General features: G+C 37.8%; 1 pseudogene; it reads left to right on the forward strand.

Annotated features, from left to right (window-relative positions):
- The first annotated feature begins 872 nt into the window (after positions 1-872).
- The window catches only part of LOC102820019, a 34121-nt pseudogene continuing 24504 nt past the window's right edge, over positions 873-10489 (forward strand).

Below are 10489 nucleotides of genomic sequence, written 5' to 3' on the forward strand. Positions count from 1 at the left end.
CCCCCTTTTAAACTAACTTCCCTCTGTCCACTGTATGTGCAGAAATCCCACCTTGGGGTAGGTGTCACCAGTGGCTCTCCCTGTTTGAGTCTCCCCGCTACTGGAGGCTCTGCACGAGCTGGTTCCCGCCCTGCCCCCTCAAGCCCAAAGGAGCTGGGGCTGCCGCGGCGCAATTTTAAGAAGCCTGTAATTCCTTGCACAGTGATTTCTCAAAGAAGTGGGTCTAAGGGTCTGGCACACTGAGATTCATGCGGGCTGTAAGACTGTGAGTTCCTACCTGGGAGGTTTAACTCACGAGTTGTCCCCCCGATCCCGGAGCCCCCATTCACCCGCACCGCCTGGCCGCCCTGGCAAACCGGAAGTCCAACAAACCTATTCTTAAAAATAAAAATAGAGGAATACCACAGCCTATTGATTACTCTTCCTAGGCTGTCATGGAAGAGAAAAAAAATAATATGAATTTTGCTGTGTAAATATCTCTGTAATAAAACAGTGTAGTCTTCCACTCCAATGAAGCTTTAAGTGTGTCAGGTTATCTTCAGCGAAAATAGTAATAGCTAACTCACTGAGTTTTCATCAACATGTGGTTTAAGACATTGTTTTCTACAGTACCAGAGAATGGGAAGAACTGGATCTGATCTTTCCAGGGTAATAAAATTGGTGTAATCTGGAAATTATCTTGAAGACTGACTGAAAAGAGGAATTTGGGTTTCATTTTATTAGCAGGAAATCAGTATTTCTGGGGCATGGCTGAGGGCTGAGGATGTACTGGAGGATGTAAGAACAGATTGTATGAAACAGCTTTACCTGGGCATTGCAGATTTCCCAAAATCACTCAGGGCTCACAGATTAACGTAGGATTGATTGTAACGATGAACATATTTGAGGTTACTGCTAAGCACACTTTCCTCTTTGGCTTCAGCTTTCAAACTTGGGTATATTTAGAACCTGTACTTTGCCTGAAGGTAAGAGTGAGTATGTGTTGTTGTTATCAAGTGCCATCGTCGATTCTGACCCATAGTGACCATGTATAGGCTTTCCAAGAAATAGCTGGTGAGCTTGAACCGCTGACCTTGCAGTTCAAATGGCTTTGCAGTCTGGTGCATTAACCCACAGTGCCACACCAAGACTCAGAGTGAGTATGTAGGCCTTAACAATTAGTAAAGAGGAAAGGTAGACCTAACAACAACACACTTTTTGGACAGATGATGGATACTCAAAACCTACTTCTTGGTGCAATAAAATAATTTAGAAAGAGATTAGGGTTTTATTTGAGTGCTAGTATATGTTATTGACAATAGTCATTTTAAACTCAGCTATTGATTCACTGGGAAGCACAATTCCATGAAATAAGCACTAAACTGTGAACCACAAGGTTCATTGTTGAAGCCCACCAGCCACTCCACAGATGAAAAGTGAGTTTTTTTTGTTCTGTCAAAGATTTCAAGCCTTGGTAACCCTACATAGAGTTCTTACAAGTTGGAATCAACTTGACAGTGCTTAACAACAGCAAATTAATTCACTAACCTGATGTAACTAGCTCAGGTAGCAGTTAATTTGTGGTGAAAGGCATATAGATTTAGTAAGACACGAATCTTCTTGTCAGAATCTTAATGTTGGAATTTACTAAATCATAACTGGACTATAAGCATTGATTACTCTTGACTGGACAGAATGGGAAGTTACACATGTCAAAAGTTGTACCTTGTGGTTTCCTATTTATCTGTCAGTTTTGTTGTTGTTAAAAACCATTGAGTCAGATCCGATTGTATAAGGTTTCCAGAAGCAGTTGGTAAGTTTGAAATGCCAACTTTATGATTCAAACAGATCTCGCGATCCATTGCTTATCCTACGGCACCCCACCATGACTCAATGTTGTTGTTGTTGTTAGGTGCCATCAAGTTGGTACTGACTCATAGTGACCCTATGCACAACAGAACGAAACACTGCCCAGTCCTGGGCAAATCTCACCATGCTTGAGCCCATTGATGCTGCCACTTTGCCAATCCACCTCACTGAGGTATTCCTCTTTTTCTCTGAGCCTCCACTTTATCAAAGATGATATCCTTCTCTAGTGACTGGTCCCTCCTGACAATATGTCTGAAGTATGAAAGATGAAGTTTGGCCATCCTGGCCTCCAAGGAGCACTCTGGCTGCACTTCTTCCCATACAGATGTGTTTGTCCTTTTATCAGTCCATGGAACTTTCAATATTCTCCTCCAACACCATAATTCAAAAGCATCAAATGTTCTAAGGTCTTCCCTATTCACAGTCCAGCTTACGCATGCACATGATGTTACTGAAAATACCATAGTTTAGATCAGGTGCACCTTAGTCCTCAAACTGACGCCTCTGCTCTTCAACACTTTAAGAAGGTCCTGTGCAGCAGATTTGCCTAATGCAATACATTGTCTGATTTCTTAGATCACTGAAATTGATACTTCTGCAGTTTCCTGGTATTGCACATCTGTCTTACTCACTTAAAGAGACTTAATGAAAGAGGGGATAGAGCTCCATTTGTGATGATAGGTCTTATTGTAAATACATGGTTTTTGAACATTGTTTAATGTAATTCTAACTTTGATCACATTATATACTTGAGTTGGTTGGCCAGTCAGTTCTCTTATTACAGTGACTGACATTTCATTTTTAGGCTGATATGAGGGACAGCAAAATGAAGACAGGACATGAGGACTGACAGTAAGTTCAGAATCTACAATTAATACTAGAATTTGCCAGAACCACAAGGAGAATTCATTTTCACTTATGCTTATGGTCAACTTTTGCATTTGTTCTCTTTTTCAATCCTACATCTATATCTAATCTCTCTATATCTAGATTTTTTAGCATCAGGGAATGACCAGACCATGAAAATAGAATGAAGTGGCTAGTGAAAAGATCATAGACATGTTCCTACTAGATGGAGCAGCCAAATGATTTCCTCTAACTAGAATTCACTAGAATATGTTTTGACCTGCAATATGTTTCAAGAAGACAGGAAACTCATGTATACTTTCAAACAAGTCAACGAAGTTCTCATCTTTTGTTCTAAAACTATAATAGTCCTTGGAACCATATCAGTAAAAAAAAAACTTTCTGAAAGGTGAAAATTATATTCATTGAATATGGTAAATTTTCTTAAAGGATAATATGATAGAATATTACTGGTTTCCAGTTAAGCATGCACAAGTAACTATCAAGTACCTATTATATATATATCCTTTTATAATCTCTGAAGTGGTTACAAAAAAAAAAAAAAATGCCTACCAAGAAAGAGGCAATAATATCCTTCATAAATTCAAACATTGTATAGCACGAAGGACCTGTGCTAATTTCTCAGGCAATGTCTTGGAAAATACCAAAGTTCTGAAACCATTTTGTACTATATTAACATGGCATTAAGAGGTGGGTCAGAAAACTGTAGGTAAGACATGATGTTTTAAATTTTATCTAGTAGACACAAGCAGATCTTAAGTTTGACATAAGGGAAAAAAGAGTGTGGGCCATTTCCAGTTATAAGTGGGATTGTTGTTGCTGTTGTTGTAAGTACCGTGGAGTCGGTTGCAAGGATATGAACATCAAAATGAATCTCAACAGGGAGGGATGATGTTGACCTAGAGACTGTCGTATCTGTGGTTACACTACGTAAGGTCTCTAGAAATAAGAAAGTATCTTATGGAAGAGGAGGCTGAAGCAAATATAAAAATGGCATGATGTTGGCTAGCAAATAGGTATACTGGGGGGATAACTGAGGACTAGATGTGGGGCAGTACATGAGGTACCTTATTTTAGGAGAAGTATTCTGCCTCCTACTACTGCACCATGTTATGATCCATTCATGAGAACAACAATACCAATAGCTAGATTTTAAGTACCAGGGACTGTGTGTTTCCATGATCTCCAGTCATATATGTCATGTAGTACTCCACAGAGTGTAAAATTACTAGTTTGGCTTAGTTTAAATGTCTAATGACTAATTAAAAAAATAAAAACAAAATACAGTGGTACCCAGTCTATGCTGACTCGTTGTTGTTGTTGTTGTTGTTATGTGCTGTCAAATCCCATAGTGACCCATTATAGGGCTTCCAAGGAGTGGCTGGTGAGCTTGAACCACTGACCTTGCAGTTAAAACTGACTTTTCAGAATGGCACATTAACCCAGAGTGCCACAGTAGGACTGCATTCGGACTTATAGTAACCTTACATAGGGTTTCCAAGACTTTTAACATTTATGGGAACCAACAGCCACATTTACCCCTGCAGAGTACCAATAGTATGGTTAGGAGCCCAATTCCTAACACATAACTAAAAAATTAAAACCTGAAAGTGACCAACTTTACCTACAATTTATTAAACTACATTTTTGAAACACTAGGTAAAATGAATAATTGATGGTCTGTTCCACAGTCTGTCCTTGACCTAGTTTTGGCTGATGAAATGGAGTTTTTCCACTGTCTCATTCCATAGATGTAGTCAATTTGATGTATGTGTACTCCATCTGTGAGGTCTATGTGTATAATCTTTTTATGTTGTTTAAATGTATTTTTAATATAGCACCAATTGTTCATATGCAAATTCTGATTGAAGCTAAAGAAATTTAAAAAAAAATCCATGACAGCCAAAATATGACCTTGAACATATTCCACGTAAATTTAGAGATCATCTCAAAAGCAAATTTTGTGCATTAGACACTAATGGCAAAATACCAGAACAGATGTGGAATGACCTCACACACATCATACAGGAAAAAAAAAAAAAAAAGTCATTAAGAAGATAAAGTCAGAAACAACGAAAATGGTTGTAAGAAAGACTATGAAACTTGCTCTCCATTGTAGGTATGTTAAAGCAAATGTAATAAATGAGGAGATAAAGAGCAGAACAGCAAATTTCATAGGGCAGCTGGAGAAGCATAATGGAATGTACAAATATTATAATGGAATGTACAAAGACCTGGAGTTAGAAAAACGAAATGCAAGAACATGCTCAACATTTTTCAAGCTGAAAGAATTGATGAAAAAATTTATGTCTGAACATGAAATACTGAAGGACTTTTTGGGTAAAATATTGAATGATGAAGAAAGCATCAAAAGATGATGAAAGGAATACACAGAGTCACTGTACCAAAAAGAAATGGTCAGTGTTCAAACACTTAAAGCAGTGTATATGATCAAGTGCCAATGGTACTGAAGGAAGAAGTCCAAGGTGCACTGAAGCCCTTGGCAAAGAACAAGGCTCTGGGAATTAATCTGATACACTATGAAATTTTCACAAACTAATGAAGCACTTGAGGTACTCACTCATCTGTGCCAAGAAATTTGGAAGACACCTGCCTGGCAAACTGTTTGGAAGAGATTCATAGTTGTGCCTATTCCAAAGAGATGTGACCCAACAGAATGCAGTAATCAACAGTAATATAATTAATATATTGTGTAAGTAAAATTTTGCTGAAAATTTTCAAAAACAGCTGCAACAATACCTTGACAGAGAACTTCCCAAGGTTCAAGCCAGACTTAGAAGATGACGTGAAATGAGTGATACCATTACTGATGTCAGATGGATATTGGATGAATGCTGAGTATGCCAGAAAGATGTCTGTTTTATTGACATAGACCAACAGGCAGTTATTTAAAGAGAATAAAGGATTTAAAATTAGGAAAGTTGTGAGCCATGGTTGTTTCCTTTCACCATATTTTTAAAATTTGTATGCTCAGTAAATAATCGAGAGAAGCTAGATTATATACAAATGAATGTGGTATCAGAATTAGAGGAAGACTAACAAACAACCTGTGATAATACAATTTTGCTTGCTGAATGCAAACATGACATAAAATACTGATGAAGATCAAAGACCACAGCCTTCACCATGGGTTGTACCTCAATGTAAAGAATACAAAGATCCTCACAACTGTAACAATAAATGACATCAAAATAAATAGACAAAAAGTTTGAAGTTGTCAAAAACTTAATTTTGTTCTGATCAACCATCAACATTCGTGGAAGAAGCAGTCAGAAAATGAAACAACATATTGGCAAATCTGATGCACAAGACCTCTTCAAAATGTTCAAGGGCAAAGATTTCAGTTTGAGGACTAAGGTGTTCCTGACCCAAGTCCTGGTATTTTCAGTAGCCTCATATGCATGTGAATTTGGACAATGAATAAGGAAGACCATAGAAGAATTGAAGCATTTGAGTTACGGGGTTTAGAGGAGAATATTGAAAGTATCATGAACTACCCAAAGAACAAACAATCCTATGTTGGAAGAAGTAGAGCTAGCATGCTACATAGAAGCCAGAATTGCAAGACTTAATCGTTCAGATTTTGGACATATTATAAGAAGGGACCACTGCCTGGAGAAAAGGACATAATGCTTTTGGTAAACTGCAGAGTCAGCGAAAAAGAGAAAGTCCTTCAAGGAGATGGATTGGCACAGTGCCTGCAGCAACGGGCTCAAGCATGCAAAGACTGTGAGATTGGCACAGAACCAGGCAGTGTTTTGTTCTGTTGTACATAAGGTCACTGAGTCAGTACTTACTAGATGACATCTAACAACAAGAACAACGTGAAATTAGAATTTTAAACAATTATGCAGTTGTGTAGATATGCAAAAGAAAATTATATTTTTCCACGATCAAGACTTTTGGGATGTGTTTTTTACACATAAAATGTTTGTATACTAAATTGTAATTCTGGATGTTGTTTGTTGAGTTTGTTTAAATGGTCTCATTCTTCTGGGAAAGGAATTGGATTGTACTTCTGCCCATTCTGTAACTTGGATTAATCAAGAGTCATGATTGGAAGTGACATGTGTCCCTTCTGAGAAAGAACTTCTAATTAGGTTTAAGACTCACCTGCGTTTATTTTCTCTGGATGGCATGACAACCAGCAACACAAAAATGACTTCCTGTCAGCTGTCTTGAAGGAACTCTGGTAGTGTAGTGGTTACGAGTTGGGCTTGCTAATCTCACCATTAGTAGTTTGAAACTAGCCGCAGTTCTGTAGGAGAAGGATGAGGCTTTCTGCTCCCATAAAAATCTACAGCCTTGGAAATCCTATACAGAGTCGCTATGAGTTGGAACTGACTCGATGGCATACCACCACAAACACCACCATCAGTTGTTTCAGTTGAGAAAACTGTATAGCGTTTATGAATCACTCTGTGTAGAGAGTTGTTCCAAAGATTATACCTAACACTAAGAAATACTTTCCTCAGAATCAAATGAACTCAGTAGAGGAGTGTAGCTAAAATCTAATAGACAGGTGATACACCTGAGTTCTGCTACATGTCCCAGTGTTTAAAGTATTTCATAAATGTATTGCCACAGATTTTTCATAACTTAATCTATTTCATGGTTTCCTGTTGCTCCAATGGATGAAATTTCTATTCAAACTCAGGGGATGTTCATCTCTAATCAGTCTGTTTTTGTTTATGTAAAACAGATGTGTGTCTATTTCTGTTATTTTTATGCTTATTTGTCAAGTATACTTGATACATGTTGTGATTTCTATTTTCCATACATATGTATGCATTTTATCTCTTTGAAAAGAATATTGATTCTTAAGAATAGGGGATTTTCTCCTAAATACTTCTTAAATTTCTCAAGAGTTCCTCACACTTTTTAGCATCTAGTTCTAAGTAGAGATGACCCAATGGAATGTGGAAATTAATCAGGCAATATCATTAATACCGTGCAAGTAATATTTTGTTAAATAAATTTTAAAACTGTCACAAGAGTATATTGACAAGGAACTGCGAGATGTTCAAGCCAGACTCGGACAAAGACATCAAATGAGGGACATCATTGCTGAAGTCAGATGGATCATGTTTGAAAGCAGAGACTTTACATTTGCATTACCGATTACACAAAGGCTTTTGCTTCATATATTTTGGTGCTTTTTCATTGGGAGTGTACATATTTATTATGGTTATGTCATCTTGCTCAATTGATTCTTTGATCATGAGATAGGGTCCTTCTTCATCTCTTATGCTGGTTTTGTCTTAAAGTTTACGTTATCAGAGATTAATATTGCCTTTCCTGCTTGTTTATTGTTGCAGTTAGCTTGGTATATTTTATCCATCCTTTAACTTTTAGTCTGTTTGTGTCTTTACGTGTAAGGTGTGTTGTGTCTCTTGCAGGCAGCATATTGAAGGGTCTTGTTTTCTTACCCAATCTGGTGCATTCAATCCATTGACATTCAATTATCGATAGATATGAATTAATTGCTGCCATTGTGTTAATTTTTGGTAGTGCTGTTCATTCTTTTATTCTGCATGCCTTCTTTATGCTGAATTTGTGGAGTTTTTTTGTGCTGTTTGTCAGTTTTTTCTCATTCATGTTTGCTTGTTTGGCTTGGAAATTAATTTTCATGGTAAATTGTGAAGTATTAACTTTCTCTGGAGTTACTTTATAGTCTTATTAATTTTTCTCTCTATTTAAAAAAATCTATTGCACCCGGTAATCTATCTGACCTCCTCACCACCTAGATTTGTTCCTACATTTTTTTCCTTCTTTGACATTTATATTATTGTGATATTCAGTTGACCTCCCAGCTCCTTTGAATTCATTGTTGTAGTTTTGTTCTGTCTGGACTCTGTTCTTGTTGGTTTTCAGTCCACCTGATCTTGTTTTGATGTGCTGGATTGGCTTTGACAAAATCTCTTAGCTTCTGTTTATCCTAGAATGTTTTGATTGCACCATTGTATTTGATGGACAGTTTTACTGGATGGACAATTCTTGATTGGCAGTTTATTTCTTTTAGGGTTTTGTATATGTCTCCCCATTGCCTTGTTGCCTGCATGGTTTGTGCTGAGAAGTCAGAGCTTAATCTGATATGCTTGCCTTTGTAAGAAACAGTTCTCTTTTCCCTGAATGCTTTTAGGATTCTCTCCTTGTCTTTGATTTTGGAGAGCTTCATTGTTATATGTCTTGGTGATTTTCTTTTGGGGTATATCCTCCCTGGGGTACGTTTGGCTTCGTGAATGTTTATCTTCTCATCTTTCAAGATGTTAGGGAAATTTTCTTCCAGAAACTCTTCAACTGTCTCCTCTGTGGACTTCTCTGATTCTTCCTGTTCTGGAGTGCCAATAATTCTTAAGTTGTTACTCTTCATGTTATCCAGCATGAATTTTAGACTCTGTTGAGATATTTTTACCCTTTTTTCTGCTTGATTTTCTAGCTTAGCAGTATTTAGAGATTTGTCTTCCAACTCACTGGTTCTAGCTGCCATCTCTTCCATTCTGCTCCTTTCTGATATTTTATTATTAACCATCTGGACCTCTCTTTGCAGGTTTTGAATTTTTTCCAATGCTGTATTAATCGTATTTGATTGCCCTTGTAGTACTTTCCTGACTTCTTCCTTGTTTTCCTACACTCCTTTTCAGAGCATTTGAATTTGTTTCCATATCATTCTTCTTCTCAGGAATTCCTTCTCAGGCAAATCCAAAACCTGCTCTTCTTCTTCTTGAGAGCCTTTGTCTGTCTCTAGCTCATTTGTCTCTGTTACTCTTTTCTGGTTTTGGACATGTTTTGAGATCTTTTGTTGTGTTTTTTTTTTTTTTGGGGTCATTTCCAGTAGTTACATGGTTTTTTAATGCTTAAATGGATGTTTGCTGCTGTGTTATTAAGCTTACTAGGTGTCTCCTGGTGGATATGTTCAGGAGATAGGCTTCCCTTTTTGTGTGTAATGCTTGTAGTTGTTGTTAAGTGCTGTCAAGTCGGTTTTGACCCACAGTGACCCTGTATAGGGTTTCCAAGGAGCAGCTGGTGAGTTTGAACTGCCAACCTTGCAGTTCAAATGGCTTTGCAATCTGGCGCATTAATGCACAGTGCCACACCTTAGCAGCCATTGTTGGCTTTTGTCTCAATGGTGGAATACTATGGAGTATGCTTGTAGCTTGGCAATATGGCCACAATTGTTGTCTCTTCCTGGGTAAGGTAGGGAGAAAAAACTCTCACCTCCAGGAAAAATGAGTGATCCAAAGGACCAAAAGCAGAAGCAATATAAAAGCAGAGACAAAAACCACACTCTGAAATAAAAATAAAACTGTGGCTAACTAGCCAGTCACCTTGCTACAGAGTGTGAATGCACCGTAGAAGCCTCCAGCAGTGGGTGGGGAGTGTCTACTCACTCAGGCCCCTCCTCTAGTCACCTCCATACAGGTGCGTAGACAGATATTGAGAAGTTAATGGGAGAAAGATTGTCTACTATTTTTGTCTCTGAAGGTCAGTTAGGTATCTGTGTGTGCACAGTATAATTCTTGAAATAGTTGCATCCTTTTATATTGGGGTTTTACAGATTGTTCACATGGTTTGTCAGGCTGATAAGCCTGCTTTTTTCTTGCTGGACATGCTGAAGTAAAGGGTCCCACACAATTTAATTTTAGGGCTGCCACCCAGAGGCTGACATCATAAGCAGCAGCCAAAGAATTTGCCCTTGGGACCAATATGACTCTTTCTCTCTGTGCTGTGGGAAAAACTGTGGGATCAATGC

This window comes from Chrysochloris asiatica, unplaced genomic scaffold (genome assembly GCF_000296735.1).
Source record: "Chrysochloris asiatica unplaced genomic scaffold, ChrAsi1.0 scaffold00093, whole genome shotgun sequence".
NCBI lineage: Eukaryota > Metazoa > Chordata > Mammalia > Afrosoricida > Chrysochloridae > Chrysochloris > Chrysochloris asiatica.